Here is a 12,604-nt window from a genome sequence, read left to right as displayed (position 1 = left end):
AACTGCACACAATACTCTAGGTGTGGTCTCACCAAGGCCTTGTACAACTGCAGTAGTACCTCCCTGCTCCTGTACTTGAATCCTCTCGCTATAAATGCCAGCATACCATTTGCCTTTTTCACCGCCTGCTGTACCTGCATGCCCACTTTCAATGACTGGTGTATAATGACACCCAGGTCTCGTTGCACCTCCCCTTTTCCTAATCGGCCACCATTCAGATAATAATCTGTTTTCCTGTTTTTGCCACCAAAGTGGATAACCTCACATTTATCCACATTGAATTGCATCTGCCATGAATTTGCCCACTCACCTAACCTATCCAAGTCACCCTGCATTTAATTCTATTCCCATTCTCTTTCCGACATAATGAGGCCAACCTCGGGGTGGAAGAGCAGCACTTCATATTCGCTCTTGGTAGTCTTCATCCTGATGGTATGAACATTGATTTCCTTTCCCGTTTTTTTTTGCCTCCCCCTTCCCTCTTGTATTCCCTACTCTGGCCTCTTATCTCTTCTCACATGCCTATCACCTTCCCCAGGTGCCCTTCCTTCTCTTTTCCCTGTCATTCCTCTCCTATCAGCTTCATTCTTGTCCAGCCCTTCACCTTTTCCACTTATCGCCTCCCAGCTTCTTGCTTTATTCCCCCTCCCCCACCCACCTGATCCCTCCTTCGCCTCCATCCACTTCCTTGTTCTGGTATCTTCCCCCCACCCCCACCCCCTCCCCCCCCACCCCAATTCCTTCAATTCCTTTCCAATCCTGCAGGTCTTGGCCCAAAACATTGACTCTTCATTTCTATAGATGCTGTCTGACCTGCTGCTAAGTTCCTCCAGCATCTGTGTGTGTGTTGCTCTGGAATTCCAGCAACTGTGAAATTTCTTCTGTTTATATTTCCATATTTCTTTATGACATAAAATGCACAAACATATCATTTGGGGATGATGTCACTGAGCACCTTTGCTCTGTCCGCTACAGAATGCTGGTTTTCCTTGTGGCCACCCATTTTAGTTCTACTTCTCATTCCTCTCCTATCAGATTTCTTCTTCGTCAGCCCTTTACCACTTGAACCGATCACCTCCCAGCTTCTCACTTTCCCCGTCTCCCCCACCTACACCCAACTTTCCCCACACCTGGCTTCACTTATCAGTTGCCAGCTTGTACTCCTTCCCCTCCCCGCACCACTTTATCCTGGCTTCAGCCCCCTTCCTTTCCAGTCCTGATGTAGGGTCTCAGTCCAAAATGTTGACTGTTTATCATTTCTGCAGATACTGCCCGACCTGAGTTCCTCCAACATTTTGTCTGTGTTGCTCACCATCAATCTAACCCCCCCGCTACACAGCCCATAACGCTTCATTTTTTTTCTTGTATCCATATCTATGTCAATGCATACTGCAATTCAATTCTCTCCACAAATCTTCCCTCCCACATTCCAAAGAATTTTACTGTGCACTTACAAGAGGGGCAAATGATAGTGCCCAATAATACATGAAACTGGACATCTTTGGGATGTGGGAGGAAATCGGAGTAGCTATGACAAACTCTCATGGTCACTAGGGGTAACATGTAGACAGCAACCGAGGGCAGGATTCTACCCAGGTTGCAGCAGCTCTACTGACGGTGCCACACATGATCTTATCGCTGACTGCTGCCAAGTCATTTCTGAATCTTAACTGTGCTGTGGCCCAGAGCGTTTCTCAGTTTTGTCGTAACACAGAGGAAACTCACTATGACTTTGCCTGAGTAACTGAACAAAGGTTGGTAAATACAATGGCCATATCTATTAAATAGTGTCCGCATTCACGTGTCTTGTATTTCAATATTCTTTGTGGCTGAAAGGGGTTGAATTCCAATCCCATTTTTCTGTCTGCTGATTTGTCACTATAAATACTAATTTTAAATTATGACCCATTTCAGTTGTTTGCCTAAAGCTTCAAGAATAATGTAGGCTTATTAATATGATTTTAGTTTTGTGCTATATTTACTTTTGCAGAAGCGGATTTTTTTAATTAATGAAATTTAACAACTGTAAGATAATGTTGTGAATTTGATGTCAACGTCTATAATCTTACATTTTGGTAGACAACCTATTTAGTAGGTAGTGTTTTGTGTGTGTGTGTGTGTGTATTAAATACATTGCACTGTATGTGTTTCAGAGATAATGTGCACTGAGTTTACACACTAAAATATTTTGTTAGACCATGTTGTAGAGGTCGAGTTTATAATTTGTTTCTTTGCTGAGCCTTTTGAACTGTGATAAGGATCCTTTTCAGAATGCGTAAAACACTCCCTCGATAGCTGCTTTAAAATGGAACTGAATGGTATGGAGTATAAATCTCTCAATCCGCAGCCGAGTGTCTGTTGGCAAAGTCCAGTAGACTGCAGACCTTGTGCTATTCTTCAACGTCCTGTTGCCCCCAGCTCTGAAGTCAAGGTCGAATGTCACTGGAGAAGACAGTTGTGGGCAGTAATTGAGTCAAAGACCCATTCAACTGTTCACGACCATAAGCCATACTGCAGAAATGCAGGGCTTCCTCACCCAGATCTAATGATCCAGACTTGATGCCAGCTTGAATTCAGTGGAACTCCACAAGGAAGATGATTTATTGATGAATGAAAACGTAGTAGGCATCAAGACATTGGCTCATCTTACAATAGATTAATACTCTGTCGGGGAAGGGTGGGGGGGGGGCGGCATGGTACCATAGTGGTTAGCACAGCGCTTTACAGATGACCCGGGTTCAATTTCCGCCACTGCCTGTAAAAAGTTTGTACGTTCTCTCCGGGTGTTCTGGTTTCCTCCAGCAGTCCAAAGATATACCAGTTGGTAGGTTAATTGGCCATTGTATATTGTCCTGTGACTAGGCTAGGGTTAAATGGGTGTTGTGGCTTGTTGGGCCAGTAGGTCCTGTTCCATGCTGTATCACTAGACAAATAAACTTATAGATCAGGAAGCATCTATGGAGAAGGATGAACCTGCTGAGTTCCTACAGCATTTTGTTTGTGTTGCTCTGGATTTCCAGCATCTGCAGAATCTTGTGTTTACAGCCCACTCAGCAGGTCAGGAAGCATCGGGGTGGCGGTTGGGTGGGGAGGAAAGGAGTTGTCAATTTGGGTCAGAACCCTGCAGCAGTAAATTGGTAAACATCTTGGGTTGTTTAGCAGTGGCCAAGGGTGTTTAGGTCCCTGGTGGGACAGGAGACATGCTGGAGGTACTTTAGTAACACATTGCAGCTGTGATAGAGGGCCCATTTCAAGGCTGTTGATCACACAGTTCACTGAGTTCGGGCTTTGTCTGCCTGAGGTGGGGTTTAGTGTACCAGCGGGATAGCTGTGGTGAACTCCTATGCCATTTCACCATTAAATATTCCAAGTCAGGTGGTCAGGAACTCACCAGGATTGTCATGTCTGAGCACCATCAGGAGTTGATTAGAGGGCAGACCACTCCACCTCTTCCTGTGTACTGTCCATTTGGTGGATTGAGGAGCCCTTTGGTTGTATAGCACGATTAGATGAAGCAGGTGAAGAAACAAACAAAGATTAGCTTTATCTGTCACATGTACATCAAAGGATACAGTGAAATGTGCTGTTTATATCAACAACCAACAGGGTCCCAGGATGTGCTAGTGGCAGCCCATACGTTTTATAGAAACATAGAAAATAGGTGCAGGAGTAGGCCATTCGGCCCTTCGAGCCTGCACCGCCATTTATTATGATCATGGCTGATCATCCAACTCAGAACACCGCCCCAGCCTTCCCTCCATACCCCCTGACCCCCGTAGCCACAAGGGCTATATCTAACTCCCTCTTAAATATAGCCAATGAACTGGCCTCAACTGTTTCCTGTGGCAGAGAATTCCACAGATTCACCACTCTCTGTGTGAAGAAGTTTTTCCTAATCTCGGTCCTAAAAGGCTTCCCCTCTATCCTCAAACTGTGACCCCTCGTTCTGGACTTCTCCAACATCGGGAACAATCTTCCTGCATCTAGCCTGTCCAATCCCTTTAGGATCTTATACGTTTCAATCAGATCCCCCCTCAATCTTCTAAATTCCAACGAGTACAAGCCCAGTTCATCCAGTCTTTCTTCATGTGAAAGTCCTGCCATCCCAGGAATCAATCTGGTGAACCTTCTCTGTACTCCCTCTATGGCAAGGATGTCTTTCCTCAGATTAGGGGACCAAAACTGCACACAATACTCCAGGTGTGGTCTCACCAAGGCCTTGTACAACTGCAGTAGTACCTCCCTGCTCCTGTACTCAAATCTTCTCGCTATAAATGCCAGCATACCATTCGCCTTTTTCACCGCCTGCTGTACCTGCATGCCCACTGGTGTATAATGACACCCAGGTCTCATTGCACCTCCCCTTTTCCTAATCGGCCACCATTCAGATAATAATCTGTTTTCCTATTTTTGCCACCAAAGTGGATAACTTCAGATTTATCCACATTAAATTGCATCTGCCATGAATTTGCCCACTCACCCAACCTATCCAAGTCACCCTGCATCCTCTTAGCGTCCTCCTCACAGCTAACACTGCCACCCAGCTTCGTATCATCTGCAAACATGGAGATGCTGCATTTAATTCCCTCATCCAAGTCATTAATATATATTGTAAACAACTGGGGTCCCAGCACTGAGCCTTGCGGTACCCCACTAGTCACCGCCTGCCATTCTGAAAAGGTCCCGTTTATTCCCACTCTTTGCTTCCTGTCTGCTAACCAACTCTCCACCCACACCAATACCTTACCCCCAATACCCTGTGCTTTAAGTTTGCACACTAATCTCCTGTGTGGGACCTTGTCAAAAGCCTTCTGAAAATCCAAATATACCACATCCACTGGTTCTCCCCTATCCACTCTACTAGTTACATCCTCAAAAAATTCTATGAGATTCGTCAGACATGATTTTCCTTTCACAAATCCATGCTGACTTTGTCCGATCATTTTGCCATGCTTCTGCACCAATGTAGCATGCCCACAACTCACTAACCCTAACTATGACTTTTGGAATGTGAGAGGAAACACAGTAATAGTGTGAATGTGAAAACTCCTTACAGAGGTGTTAATTGAACCTGATCGGTTATCACTGGCACTGTGAAGTGTTATACTGACCACTATGCTACCGTAACCCGTTTTTGGCCGCGACAGAGTGCACGGCAGTCCCTCAGTTGCATTTGATAGCTCGGTCTCCATTTGCTTCTATCAACTTTGTTCTCACTGACCAGGACATTAGCTAGTGGGATGAGCTGGTAGTAGCAAGGGGTTTAGATTCTGATCTGTGCAAGGCAAGATCCCAGATCCAGGTGTGCTTCCGACAATAATGTCAGGTGTGGGCTTGGCCCCAACTAATCTGTCTGGAACTTATGTTCCAGAAGATTATTGAAGCCTGCACTGTTATATTCAGTCCACTGTAAGCTTTAAAACTTTCATAGAGCACAGGAAAAATCAGCATGACATATTTTCAAACAGAATCTTGGACCTGAAAATGTAAAAGTTCTTGCTAAGTTGGTTTGTTTTCCATTCCCTACTGCTCAGAACCTAGTTCCCTGTTTTATTTCTATTGTTAAAGAATTACATCTAGCATTTTAGATCAGGGATGTAATTGTATAATCTTCTGTAATCCTAATGAAACCTGTGGTGTAGACTATTGGTCTGGTCCCAATGAGTACACTGAGATTTCTGTATCTTGAACATTTGATTTGCCTTATCTGCCTTCATATGAAATGCAGTTATTGCTATTCCATAGTGTATACACCCAGAAGAAATAAAACTATTATCTTTGGAGGCTTGGTGTTGCTATGATTTACGTTCCTACAGTGCTAGCACATTTTCTGATCTGCCTATTCACATTCATCGGGGGTGGGGTTGGCTAATCATGGGGAAAGGGATTAGACAATAAAACATAGGAGTAAAATTAGGCTATTTGGCCCATTGATTCTGCTCCACCATTCCATCATGGCTAATTTAATATCCCTCCTAACTCCCATTTCCCTGCCTTCTCACTGTAACCTTTGACGCCCTAGCTAATCAAGAATTTATAAACCTCTGCTTTACTTATACCCAATGACTTGGCCTCCATGGCTGTCTTTGGCATTGAATTCCACAGTTTCATGAAAGATGAGCTCTGGTTCTAAACTCTCTCATTATAGGAAACATCCTCTCCACGTCCACTTCTATAGGCCTTTCAATATTCAGTAGATTTCCATGTGCTGACCCTCAGATTTCTAAACGGCAGAGCCATAAAATGCTCCTTATGTCCTAACCCTTTCACTTTCGTGAACCTCCTCTGTACCCTCTCTAATTCCACTGCATCCTTTCTTAGTTAAGAGGCCCAATGGCAGCACTGCGCTTTACAGTAGCAGCGACACGGGTTCAATTCCCGCTGCTGCCTGTCATTCTCTCTGTGACTGCGTGGTGCTTTGGTTTCCTCCCACAGTCCAAGTAGGTTAATTGGTCATTATAAATTGTCCCACGATTAGGATAAAATTAAAGCAGGGCGACGCAGCTCAAAGGGCTGGAAGGGCCTGTTTTGTGCTGTATCTCAATAAATAAATAAAAATTAAAAACTGCTCATAATGCTCCCAAAGTGGTCCGACTGATGTCTTATAAAACCACAGCATTACATTCTTGCTTTTATATTTACAGTCGTCTCAATGAATCTTTAGTTCCCTCTACCACTCGGCATTCTTTGCCACCCTGCGGATGGGAATCACCGGCAGATGTCTGGAGCCATCCACCTCCCATTGGGTTGGAGGATGAGTAAGGAAAGAGTTGTTAACTGTTGCCAGGGAATTTCTTGTATTGTACCGATGCCTCCTTTAGCCGGCTTGGAATCAACGTTCCCTCCAATTTTATTTTATAGCTGTGTGAACCAACCATCACTGAGCAGGAAATAAGTGTGCCTCTTTAATAAAACATATGAAAGAAAATTCCAGCTGCGTGGCCACAAAGGCTATGTGCATAGGGGCAGTTCAGTTACTGCGCTGCCCCGCACCTGTGCAGCTTACAGGAAACAGTGTTCGGGATCCATCTGTATTCTCCACTTCAGTGTAAAAAATCATTGGGAACTCTTATGCAGTTTTCCCATGGCTTGCCTGCAGTAATTATTGATCCGCCTGCTCGCTCTAGTAATTTATCACTGGTGTGAATGAGGTAAAAGATTATCCAACATCATGAATTCCAGAGCCACGAGATAATGTTGCAGCTCTATAAAATGCTACTTAGACCAGACTTGGAGAAATGTGTTGAGTTCTGGTTGCCTCATTATCGGAAGGATGTGGAAGCTTTAGAAAGGGCGCAGAGGAGATATACCGGGATGCTGGTTTGGCGCGCATATTTCGCGAGGATAAGGTGAGTGAGCTCGGGCTTTTCTCTGGAAGAGGATGAGAGGTGACTTGATAGATGTATATAAGATGAAAAGAGGCACAGATAGAGTGGACAGGCAGAGGCTACCTCCCAGGGCAGAAGTGCAAAAGGACATAATTCTTAAGGTGACTGGAGGAAAAGATAGGGGGATATCAGAGGAAGGGTTTTTTACAAGAGAGTGATGAGTGCATGTAATGCCCTCCTGCTAGGAGTGGCGGTAGGAGCAGTTAGATTAAGGACTTCAAGAGACTCTTAGATAGGCACATAGATGAAAGGCTATGTAAGAGGGAAGGGTTAAGGAGATTAGCTTTATTTTTACGCGTACATTGAAACATACAGCGAAACGCGTCGTTTCCGTTAAATCAAATAGTAAGGTTTGTGCTGGGAAAATGTCGCCAGGCTTCCGGCGCCAATATCGTATGCCTCCAACTCAGCAACCCTATCTGGTAGGTCTTTGGACTGTGGGAGGAAACCCGAGGAGAAGGTACAGACAGGGGCGGAAATTGAACCCTGATTGTTGATCGCTGTAAAGCGCTGTATATGCGATATACTTACTACGTCGCTATCGTGCCACCCCATGCGTAGAGTGATCTTGGCGTATGTGTCCACAACATCGGAGGCCGAAGTGCCTGTACTGTTTAAAGTTCGATCTCTTTTGGTGTGGTAACTCACCAGAACTAGAACAGGATTTCCAGCATCTGCAGATTTTCAGTTGTTTGGGAATTACAGCAGAAATAGGTAATTCAGCCCCTTATTCCAGTTCCCTTTCTCATGAAGGCCATGCCTGATTATTTCCTACACAGGTTGCATACTTCCACACTTTCCTAAATATTCAAGCATCCATCGACCTTGGTCCTGAATATTCTCAGCAGCTGGACCATTGCTCCGATCGGATCGCTAGCGAGAATGTGGCGAGTGCGCACGCGCTGGATCGATCGTGCGGTGAATCGATTGGGCCTCCTGCACAGGTGTGTGCGGGGAGGGCACTGTCCTGGTCGTGCACACTCGTGATTTGAATCAATTCGGCAGGTCAGGCAGCGTCTATTGAAAAGAGTACAGTCGACGTTTCGGGCTGAGACCCTTCTGCAGGACTGGAGAGAAAAAAAAGATGAGGAGTAGAGGTAAAAGGTCGGGCGGAGTGTAGGTACTCGGCAAAGCGTCGGGTCTCACTGATATACAGGATTCCACTCTGGGAGCACTGGCACAGTAAATTAGTCCGTGAGCCAGGACCCCAAATTTGGGCCACCGGTACCATCTGTGGGGGGGGGGGGGGAATAATTCTTATAGTGATTTTTGACAAGGTATGCACCCCTAGTGCTAGAAAATATGTAATAGCATTGCAGCGGTGGTACCTTGCATGGTAACCTCCATGCTATAAGAACCATGATCCCATGGTGCTTTGCCCATGATAAGATGAATTATGCCAGGTACCTGTCCCCTTACTTTGCTCAGATGATGAATCTCCCAGAGAAGAATCCTTCTGTGTATGAGGCCTTCAAGACAGGCCAATTCTCAGTGCAGCTGTCAAGTAAAAAGGCCTTTGGGCAGATCCCTGTGGACCAGGCTATTGAAGCCACAGTGAACAAAGACACACAGATTCCTGGAGGCACATCACGGTTCAGCCTGAATGCTGGAGCTATCAAGCATTACTACATAACAGCTGAGCACTGCAGTGCATTCCTGGGACAGTTAAGGGAGATGGTGCAAGGCAACAAATCAGAGCTTTGTCATTCGGAGCTACAGCAGCCAAGAATCCAGAAAGATGAGAAAGCAGTTTCAGCAGTCGTTAGCCTCATACATGAGTGGGTCAACCCATTTTCAGAGAAGCTGGACCTCATTAACATCTCTATGGCAAAGGCAGCCCCCAAGGACATTGCCTTCGACCTGATGAAGGCATATGAGATTGGTGAGCAATGCTATGCAACCTTCAAGGATGAGAGACTAGAGGAAGACCCACCAGCAAAGAAATTCCATGACCCAATGAAAACCAACAAGCTGAAAACATTCAGTGATATGTGTAAGAAGAGAAGTGAAATCAAATGGGAGGGTGATCATCTTGAAAGCAGACAGGTCTGTGTTTGGACGCATCATAGTGATGGCACAAGGGTGCAGCCTACATATGGAGGATATCCTTTCTCATCCCCTTGGACCATTTCCCTGAGCCCTGTCCACACCAGAAGGATTGCTGAGAAAGACAAATAAAGCTACTTTAGCACAACCTTGCAGAAAAATGTAGCAGTAGGAGAGAAACTCCCAAGAAACTCTGCTACAGTGGTTGATGGAATGAACCTGGTGCTGTCACATGACCGGCAGCAATGAATATAGAAATGAAAACAACAGGAATTCTGCAGATGCTGGAAATTCAAGCAACACACATCAAAGTTGCTGGTGAACGCAGCAGGCCAAGCAGCATCTGTAGGAAGAAGTGCAGTCGACGTTTCAGGCCGAGACCCTTTGTCAGGACTAACTGAAGGAAGAGTGAGTAAGGGATTTGAAAGTTGGAGGGGGAGGGGGAGATCCAAAATGATAGGAGAAGACAGGAGGGGAGGGATAGAGCCAAGAGATGGACAGGTGATAGGCAAAAGGGGATACGAGAGGATCATGGGACAGGAGGTCCGGGAAGAAAGACAGGGTGGGGGGGGGAACCCAGAGGATGGGCAAGAGGTATATTCAGAGGGACAGAGGGAGAAAAAGGAGACTGAGAGAAAGAATGTGTGGATAAAAATGAGTAACAGATGGGGTACGAGGGGGAGGTGGGACCTTAGCGGAAGTTAGAGAAGTCGATGTTCATGCCATCAGGTTGGAGGCTACCCAGACGGAATATAAGGTGTTGTTCCTCCAACCTGAGTGTGGCTTCATCTTTACAGTAGAGGAGGCCGTGGATAGACATGTCAGAATGGGAATGGGATATGGAATTAAAATGTGTCGCCACTGGGAGATCCTGCTTTCTCTGGCGGACAGAGCGTAGATGTTCAGCAAAGTGATCTCCCAGTCTGCATCGGGTCTCGCCAATATATAAAAGGCCACATCGGGAGCACCGGACGCAGTATATCACCCCAGTCGACTCACAGGTGAAGTGTTGCCTCACCTGGAAGGACTGTTTGGGGCCCTGAATGGTGGTAAAGGAGGAAGTGTAAGGGCATGTGTAGCCTTCAGAGCTTGACGGGAGAAGCGGCGAGAGGCAGAGTCAATAAAATGTGAGTACCTGGGATCCTCAGAAGGTCCAAATTGAGAGGCTTGGAAACGAATCCTAAAGCCAACTGGAGTAAGTTGGCGACAGAGGCACCCCTTGTTCAATCCCTTCCGACCTATGTTCGTGACACTTCTCACGCTCTTAAACTTTTCGATGATTTTAAGTTCCCTGGCCCCCACCGCTTTATTTTCACCATGGATGTCCAGTCCTTATATACTTCCATCCCCCATCAGGAAGGTCTCAAAGCTCTACGCTTCTTTTTGGATTCCAGACCTAATCAGTTCCCCTCTACCACCACTCTGCTCCGTCTAGCGGAATTAGTCCTTACTCTTAATAATTTCTCCTTTGGCTCCTCCCACTTCTTCCAAACTAAAGGTGTAGCTATGGGCACCCGTATGGGTCCTAGCTATGCCTGCCTTTTTGTTGGGTTTGTGGAACAATCTATGTTCCGTGCCTATTCTGGTATCTGTCCCCCACTTTTCCTTCGCTACATCGAGGACTGCATTGGCGCTGCTTCCTGCACGCATGCAGAACTCGTTGACTTTATTAACTTTGCCTCCAACTTTCACCCTGCCCTCAAGTTTACCTGGTCCATTTCCGACACCTCCCTCCCCTTTCTAGATCTTTCTGTCTCTGTCTCTGGAGACAGCTTATCCACTGATGTCTACTATAAGCCTACTGACTCTCACAGCTATCTGGACTATTCCTCTTCTCACCCTGTCTCTTGCAAAAACGGTATCCCCTTCTCGCAATTCCTCCGTCTCTGCCGCATCTGCTCTCAGGATGAGGCTTTTCATTCTAGGACGAGGGAGATGTCTTCCTTTTTTAAAGAAAGGGGCTTCCCTTCCTCCACTGTCAACTCTGCTTTTAAACGCATCTCCCCCATTTCACGTACATCTGCTCTCACTCCATCCTCCCGTCACCCCACTGGGAATAGGGTTCCCCTGGTCCTCACCTACCACCCCACCAGCCTCCGGGTCCAACATATTATTCTCCGTAACTTCCGCCACCTCCAACGGGATCCCACCACTAAGCACATCTTTCCCTCCCCGCCTCTCTCTGCATTCCGCAGGGATCGCTCCCTACACAACTCCCTTGTCCATTCGTCCCTCCCATCCCTCCCCACTGATCTCCCTCCTGGCACTTATCCGTGTAAACGGAACAAGTGCTACACATGCCCTTACACTTTCTCCCTTACCACCATTCAGGGCCCCAAACAGTCCTTCCAGGTGAGGCAACACTTCACCTGTGAGTCGACTGGGGTGATATACTGCGTCCGGTGCTCCCGATGTGGCCTTTTATATATTGGCGAGACCTGACGCAGACTGGGAGACCGCTTTGCTGAACACCTACGCTCTGTCCACCAGAGAAAGCAGGATCTCCCAGTGGCCACACATTTTAATTCCACATCCCATTCCTATTCTGACATGTCTATCCACGGCCTTCTCTACTGTAAAGATGAAGCCACACTCAGGTTGGAGGAACAACACCTTATATTCCGTCTGGGTAGCCTCCAACCTGATGGCATGAACATCGGCTTCTCTAACTTCCACTAATGCCCCACCTCCCCCTCGTACCCCATCTGTTACTCATTTTTATGCACACATTCTTTCTCTCACTCTCCTTTTTCTCCCTCTGTCCCTCTGAATATACCCCTTGCCCATCCTCTGGGTTCCCCCCCCTTGTTTTTCTTCCCGGACCTCCTGTCCCATGATCCTCTCGTATCCCCTTTGCCAATCACCTGTCCAGCTCTTGGCTCCATTCCTCCCCCTCCTGTCTTCTCCTATCATTTTGGATTTCCCCCTCCCCCTCCAACTTTCAAATCCCTTACTCACTCTTCCTTCAGTTAGTCCTGACGAAGGGTCTCGGCCTGAAACGTCGACTGCACCTCTTCCTACAGATGCTGCCTGGCCTGCTGCATTCACCAGCAACTTTGATGAATCTAGAAATGAGTCAGGTTTTATAAACAAATAAATATTTATTAAACTCAGCTCAAAATTAGTAAAAAGATAAACAAACGAAAACCTGAACCGGAAGTAAACTGCTA

This window comes from Mobula birostris, chromosome 5, assembly GCF_030028105.1.
Source record: "Mobula birostris isolate sMobBir1 chromosome 5, sMobBir1.hap1, whole genome shotgun sequence".
NCBI classification, from domain to species: domain Eukaryota; kingdom Metazoa; phylum Chordata; class Chondrichthyes; order Myliobatiformes; family Myliobatidae; genus Mobula; species Mobula birostris.
The sequence above is the reverse complement of the archived record's forward strand: the minus strand, read 5'-3'. Positions refer to the sequence as shown.